Source organism: Lepus europaeus, chromosome 6, assembly GCF_033115175.1.
Source record: "Lepus europaeus isolate LE1 chromosome 6, mLepTim1.pri, whole genome shotgun sequence".
NCBI lineage: Eukaryota > Metazoa > Chordata > Mammalia > Lagomorpha > Leporidae > Lepus > Lepus europaeus.
The window spans coordinates 92,306,844-92,314,766 of record NC_084832.1 but is presented as its reverse complement, the minus strand read 5'-3'; positions in this window follow the sequence as shown (position 1 = coordinate 92,314,766).

Genomic DNA, 7,923 nt, shown 5'->3' with positions numbered 1-7,923 from the left:
AGCTGGAACAGGGACGCTGGAAAGAAGACCTTTATGAAGAGGAGGAAAGAGTGGAAACTCTTCAAAGTGGCCGAAAGGAAGCAGAAGACAGAAAAGCCCCTGAAACAGAGAGCAGGTGTTTCAGAGACTCAAGCAGTAACTTCTGAAAAGCAGCCACCTGGAGCTTTGGGAAGAGACAAGAACGGGAGATCTGGCGAGAGGATGTGTGGAGGCCGGAGTTGGCCTGGGACGCTGTGACGTTATAAATTCAACTGCGGAACAGGCGTCCTGCTGAGGGAAAGTCAAGGACCACGCGGACACTCAGATTGATTTGCTCAGAAAGTGAAGACCGAACGTGTGCAAAGTTGAGAAAGGACAGTTAAGTAGTTTGAATACTGCATTTTGTTTGAAACTTGCTGGTTTTAAAACTAAATTCCCCAAATAGCCTCAGCCAGGAGCTCCACAGCACCCCCCTCAGGTGTTTCTCGGCTTCTCCACGTGGAGTTTGACTTCCACATGCTCCTCCCAGCATTCCCTCCTTCCTAGTAGAGGAGGCGCAGGTGCTTGTAAGAGGGGAGAGTTAAAGTGCAGGGCTGCAAGACACAGAAATTGTGGGGAAACCATTCAGCTCATTTCCCCCTACCTCCCTGCCTATTCCCCTATCACGCTCATTGGAACACTTATTCTGTGGAACGAAGTGCTACCTGATTCTAGAAATGAACAGCAAGTCAATTAAAATGTGTGTGTGTGCGCGTGTGTGTGTTTGAAAATAGAGTGGCCAGGGTGAAGAGGACACACACACACAGAAAGAGAGAGAGAGAGAGAGATTTTCCATATGCTGGTTTACACTCCAAATGGCCATAATGACTGGGGGCTGGGCTGGGCAGAAGCCAGGAGCCTGGAATTCCCTCTAGGTCTCCCACACTTGGGCCATCCTCCACTGCTTTCCCAGGTGCATTAGCAGGGAGCTGGATTAGAAGTGGAGCAGCTGAGACTCAAACCAACAGCCATATGGGATGCTGGCTCTGCAGATGGCAGCTTAACCCTCTGTGCCACAGCGCTGTCCCCAGATGTTTGATTTCCAAAGATCATGGAAACAGGAGTCTGTAATGTGCCTCAGGCACCCAGTCCAGAATCCCCAAAGGATCACATCACTTTCCTAGAGTCAGGATTTTGAATGCTGCCAGTGTGGTCTTTGCCTCTCCCAGGAACTGGTCGAGTGAGGACTGGTGGTACCTGAAGTAGCTAAGAGCAGAGGCCCAAATTAAGTGAGCATGCGAGGATCGCCAACATTACTCTCCCGTCTGCTGGTTTAATAGCAGTCACCCTAGAGCAACAGCCCCTGCTCTCACCTTCCTTCTCTGCGTGGGAAGGGTGTGCTCTGGGGGCTAGAAGAGTCCTTGCGGTGTCTGGAAGGTGGGCTCTGCCCTCAGGACCCCCGGCTCCATGCTCCCCACAGCCGTGCCAGGGGGGCACTTTCACCAGCAAGGGCTGCCTCCTCTCCTGCAGGCCTTCGCTGGGGCAGACGCCAGCTTAGGGCCGGCCCAGGAGGGGAACGGTGAGGGCAGCAGACATGGGAGAGGCCCCAAGGTCCCCTAATCCAATCCCTGGATGTCACACAGGACTGAGCGAGGCCAGAGGGCTCAGAAACTCCCCAAGAGCACACAGTGGGGACCGTTCAGGGACCGTCCTGCAAGACGGGCTCCTTCTCTCTCCTTCCAGGGGCTCAGACATCCTGATGGGCGAGGCCAGCCTCCACTCCCCAGTCCCTAAGCAGCCCCACTGCGAGCCAGCTTCCCCTCCCCCCTCCCCTGACCCCCGGTCCTTCCTTGGCCGCATCCCATCCCCGGAAACGGCCTCGGTTTCCTGTTCCTCCCTCCCCTGGAAGGAAAGGGTCTTGGAGCCCAGGGCGGTGGTCTGAGAGCTTTCCCTTTGTCCAGGGTCCCAGGCAACCCAGCCCGCTCCCGCCCCAGCTTGCAGGCAGCCGTGGTTGCCCAGACCCCGGCGACTGCCGTGACGTGGGAAATGGCCCGAGACAGAGGCATGCGGAGAGCAAATGGCCATGCGCGCGGGACCCGGGCAGGTCCTGGCCGGCAGGAGCCCCCTCCGGCCACCTGTGGCGGCGGCGCGCGGGCTGCGAGGCGTGGCTGCCCCCTGGCGGCCACCGCGGCGCTCACAGCGCCTTGGCCGCCGGCTCTCCGCGTGGGAAGACTTAAATAACCACTTCTGACCTTACAGCACACCGGTAGTAGCAAATTGGTGAGACTCAGAAGTATAGATGTGAACAGTAATCACGCACAGTTGCCCCCGTTAACGCTTTGTTCCACTCGCCTACTTCCCACCCAGCACCGGGCGCTCTGTCCTTGGGGTCTCATTGGGCTCGGGCCCTGCTCCCTTCCCCACTGTGTCTCTGGCCTCTTGCCCTTGCCTCCTGCACCCACTGGTTTCTGTTCTGCTCTCCCCTCCCAGGTGGAAGGGACAACGTGGGCCTTTGGGCCATCTGGTTCTCGGTTCTTGGGAGAGGCTGAGAGTAGAGCTGTATTTTAAAATATGATACCTAATTTTTAAAAACATTTATTTATGTGTTTGAAAGGCAGAGTTAGAGAGAAAGACAGAGGGAGATCTTCCATCTGCTGGTCCACTCCCTGGCAGACTGCAGTGGCTGGGGCTGGGCCAGGTCAAAGCCAGGAATCAGGAGTTTCATCTGGGTTTCCGTGTGGGTGCAGGGGCCCAAGGACTTGGGCTGTCCTCCACTGCTTTCCCAGGCACACCGGCAGGGAGCTGGATCAGAAGTGGAGCAGCTGGGACTTGAACCAGCGCCCAAACAGGATACTGGCGCTGCAGGCTGTGGCCCAGCTCACTCCTCCACAGCACAAATTCAAAATAGGAGTGGGGCAGGCGTTCAGTGTGTCTGGGTTACAGTCTTGCCCTCCTTCCATCCTACTTCCTGTTAATGCACACCCTGGGAGGCAGCAGATGATGGCTCAAGACGTCCAGGCTGACGCTCCATCTGGGTCTCCCACATGAATGGCAGGGACCCAAGAACTGGAGCCATCCCCCGCTGCCTCCCAGGGTGTGCACTAGCAGGAAGCTGGAGTCAGAAGCAGAGAACTGAACCTAGGCACTCATTGTAACTGCTGTGCCCAAAGCCCACTACTGATCCCTGCGTTTCTTTATACAAATAAACAAATGCAAATGTACATCCTGTTTTCTCCATTGTGATGTGAAAGCAGGTATTATCCACAGGCTGTGCCCTGGGGTTCTTTCCTTTCTCTGAGCAGAGAGAACTGTAGAGGGTTTTGTTGCGGGGGACATACCATAGTTTAATTATCAAGGTGGGTGCCTGGCTTGTTTTCAGATACCCATTATTATAGGCCCTGTTGCAACATAATAACTACTTAACTTATTAAGTGGCTGAATAAGGTGAGAAGGGCCTGGAGGCAGTCTACTGGATTGACAGCGGTGCCCGCCTCATCCCCCACCCCTTCGACGGTATCATCAGCTCAGGTGAGCCCCCTAGTGGAGGCACTGAGTAACCACCTGCACCAGGGCTGATGAGGAGCAGCTGGCTTTTGGTTCCAAGGCCTGGTGCACGCAGTAGAAACGGAAAGGAGAGAGACACACAGACAGCATGTTGAAGGCAAAAAGCACAGGTTCGTTTTCTTCTCTAGTAGGCTTGCTTGCTTGATTGATTGATTGAATTAGAGAGGTAGAGTTACAGCGAAGGAGAGACAGAGAGAGAGGTCTTCCATCTGCTGATTCATTTCCCAAATTAGAGCTGGGCCGATCCGAAGACAGGAGCCAGGAGCTTCCTCCAGGTGTCCCATGCGGGGACAAGGGCCCAAGGACTTGGGCCATCTTCTGCTGGTTTCCTGGGCCATAGTAGAGAGCTGGATCAGAAGTGGAGCAGCCAGGACACGAACCGGCACCCATATGGGATGCTGGCGCCATAGGCGGAGGCTTAGCCTGAGCTTGACGTTCAGTAGTGCATAAGGGACCCCTTACCACACTGCCTGCCCACAAGGGCAGTTCTCTCTCAAGGTTGCCCACACTCACATCTCAGTGTGGACTACCTGCTGTCCACCTCTGCCTACGTCTCCTGGTTGTATTCTTACACACGGGGAGACAAGAACCTGCACAAAGTCCAACTGGGGGTCCTGATCCCCACAACATAATTTGGGGATCCCCATCCCTGCAACAACTGGGAGCGCTGGCCTGGGCGTTTTCTTAGGGACCATTCTGCCTCTGGACTCTACAGAAGAATTAATATTGTAGGGAGAAAACCGTCTTCAGGGAGTCCCGAAGAACACCAGTTAGAGAGGAAGAATTCAACCGTGGGGGCAGGTGCCTAAGAGAGCTGTTGTGTCTGTTCCCTGTCGGAGTACTTGGGCTCCAAACCTGGCTCCTGTTCCTGACTCCAGATTCGTGTTAATGGAGATTCTGGGAGGCAGCAGGTGGTGGCTCAAGTGATGGGGATCCTGCCAGGCACGCGGGAGACCTGGATTCAGTTCCTGGCTCCATCTTGGCTGTTGCAGGCATTTCGGGGGTGAACCAGCAGATGTGAGCTCTACCTGTCCATCTCAGTCTCTGTCTCTCACACTAACACAATTTTAAACAGAGAATCAAGGTGAGGAACGCCGGGAGCGTGCAGCCTGGTGGTCTGGGCCGGGGGGACCATTCCTTCTCCTGTGCTCTGCTTGGGCAGGGACGTGGCAGGCACTGCTATTTTCCTTAGGAAATGCTCCTCCTTTTTCCTCAGAGGCAGAATCTTTGCTCCCTGGAGTGAGGGCTACAACTCCCAGCCTCCTTTGCAGCTCGGGCCATGTGACTGAATTCTGGTCCATGGTTTGTGGATAGGAGTGTGGACATAACTTCCAGGAAGTGTCCTTAAAGGGATGGGCTGTTTTTTTTGTTTTTTGTTTTTTGTTTTTTGTTTTTTTTTTTGTCCTTCTGTTTTCTTGCTAGCTGGAATGTAGAAGTGATGGCTGGAGCTCAGGTAACTATAGTACACTGTGAGGTAGAAGCTATACATTGAGGGTATCTGCTGAAGAAAACAGCGGGAGCCTAGAGTCCTGAGACTGTGGGTCCCCATGCCAGCCGTGGACTGATCATCTCTGTCTCCATCTCCATGAGGGAGGGAGAAGTAAGCGCTTACCTTGCTGAAGCTGTTGTTACTTTGGATTTTATTTTATTTTTTAAGATTTATTTATTTTATTTGAAAGGCAGAGTTACAAAGAGGCTGAGGCAGAGAGAGAGAGAGAGAGAGAGAGCTCTTCCATCCACTGGTTCACTCCCCAAATGGTCACAGTGGCCGGAGCTGCGCCAATCCAAAGCCAGGAGCCAGGAGCTTCTTCTGGGTCTCCCATGCGGATTCAGGGGCCCAAGGACTTGGGCCATCTTCTACTGCTTTCCCAGGCCATAGCAGAGAACTGGATTGGAAGAGGGGCAGCCGGGACCTGAACCAGTGCCCATATGGGACGCCGGCACTGCAGGTGGCAGCTTTACCTGCTACGCCAGAGCACCAACCCCTGGATTTTATTTCTCACAGCCCAATCTGATCCTGACCGCTGAGTATCATTCTGGGAAGTTGTGCACTACCTATGAGACAAGCTGACTTTGTGGAAGGAACCAGGTAACAGGACAGCTGGTGGAGGGCTGTCCTGTGGCTTATAAAGGCAGCCCATTATTAGCATTTACGTAGTTTCCAGTTTTTCAAAAGGGGCCACTGTAGCCCACTGTGTCAGCTACTGCTTGCAATGCTGGCTTCTCAAAGTGGAGTGCCAGTTTGAGTCCCAGCTACTTCGTTTGCTATCCATCTTCCTTTTGATGTGCCTAGGAAGGCGGCAGGAGATGGCTTCCAGGGTCTGCATTCACAGGAAGCTGGGGTAAAGAGTCAGGGGCAGGAGTAGAACCCAGGTACTCTCACACACATTCTAAATGCCCTTCTCATCCCGCTATGGTTTGAATAAGACTTGGGTCTGAACTCATGCAGGAGTTTAAGCTCTAAAGTTAGAAGTTATTGACACTCAAAGGGTGGAAACTTAAGCCAGTTATTTATTTTTTAAAAGATTTATTTATTTGAGGGTCCAGCATTGTGGTACAGGTTAAGCTACTACTTGCAATGCCAGTATCCCATATTCAAGTGTCAGTTCAAGGCCCAGTTGCTCCGTGTCTGATCCAGCTCCCTGCTAATGCGCCTGGGAAAGCAGCAGAAGATGAATCAAATACTTGGGTCCTCGCACCCATGTGGGAGACCTGGAAGAAGTTCATGGCTTCCACTTGATCCCAGTCATTGTGGCCATTTGGGGAGTGAAGCAGCAAATGGAAGATCCTTCTCCCTCTGTCTCTCTCTCTGTCACTGCCTTACAAATACATAAAAATAAGTCTTAAAAGAAAGAGGTTTATTTATTTGAAAGGCAGAGTGACAGAGAGAGAGAGAGAGAGAGAGGGAGAGAGAGAGACCTTCCATCTTCTGCTTCATTCAATGGCTGCGGCTGGGTTAAGCTAAACCAGGAACCTGGAACTCCATCTGGATTTCCCACATGGGTAGCAGGGGCTTAACCACTTAATCACCCTCTGCTGCCTTCCCAGGTGCATTAGCAGGAAGCTGGATGAGAAGTGGAGCAGTCAGAACTCCAGCTGGCAGTCTGCTATAGGAGTCTACTCCCCCAGTGGCCAGGGCTGGGCCAGGCCAGAGCCAGGAGCCAGGTGTTTCATCTGGGTCTCCCACATGTGTGCAGGGGCCCAAGGACTTGGGCCATCTTCTGCTGTTGTCCCAGGTGCATTAGCAAGGAGCTGGATTAGAAGTGGAACAGGCAGGACTAAAACCAGCCCCCATATGGGATGGTAGTGTCATAAGCTGTGGCTTAACCTGGTATCCCAGCCCCAGCCCCAGGACTGATTCTTTTGATAGATCTACTTAATAGGTTATGTCCCTGGAGTTCTGATCTCCAAGGGCAGGAGAAGTACATGTGGCCCCAGGGGAGAGAAGGGGAGAAAGAGAAAGACAGAAAGATGTTTCATCTGCTGGTTCACTCCCCAAATGGACAGCCAGGACTGGGCCAGGCCAAAGCCAGGGGCCTGGAGCTTCATCTGAGTGTCCCATGTATGTGCGGGGGCCCAAACACTTGGGCCATCCTCCACTGCATTCCCATGCATGTTAGCAGGGAGCTGGACTGGAAGCGGAGCAGCCAAGACTTGAACGGGCACCCACATGGAATGCCGGCATCACCGCCGGGGCTAACCTGCTGCACCACAGCGCTGGGCCCCCTGGGTATCCTTTAATCCAGTCGATTCAACCCCTCAGCTAACCATCACACCAGTGAAGACCATGGGTCTGAGGTGGTGACCTGTGCAGGGCCAGAGCTGCAGGGCCGGCAGGCACGTGGGAATTCCCAGCAGGAGTAGACTGCTTCTTCACCTGCTTGGCCCACCCATGAGGCCGCTCTGGGCAGCAGTCAGGCCTGCTGGAGCTGAGCCCACATGCCCTGGGGCCAGCCACTCGGGAGGGAGCCTGCAGGATGGCCCTGTTCTTTCTGCTAGAGGGCCCGCTGGCTCTAGCTGCAGTGTTTGGAGAAGGGGAGGCTGAGCTGAGAGGGTCCTACCACCGTGTTCCCTGAGGCCCTGGAGGACAGACCAGGGCAGGAGCTATATTTAGAGGAGTCTGACCCCTACTGCAGTGTGGCCTGGGGAAGGGCTATTTATGGAACACAGGGACGGCAGCTGGCAGGGAGCAGAGGACAGCACCAGGCATTGAGCATTGGGGCTGAGAACCCAGACTGGGCCCACGTGGACATCGCACGCTTCAAAAACACTTAGAGGGGCCGGCACTGTGGCGCAGCGGGTTAACGCCCTGGCCTGCTGTGCCGGCATCCCATATGGGCGCGGGTTCAAGACCTGGCAGCTCCACTTCTGGTCCAGCTCTCTGCTGTGGCCTGAGATGGC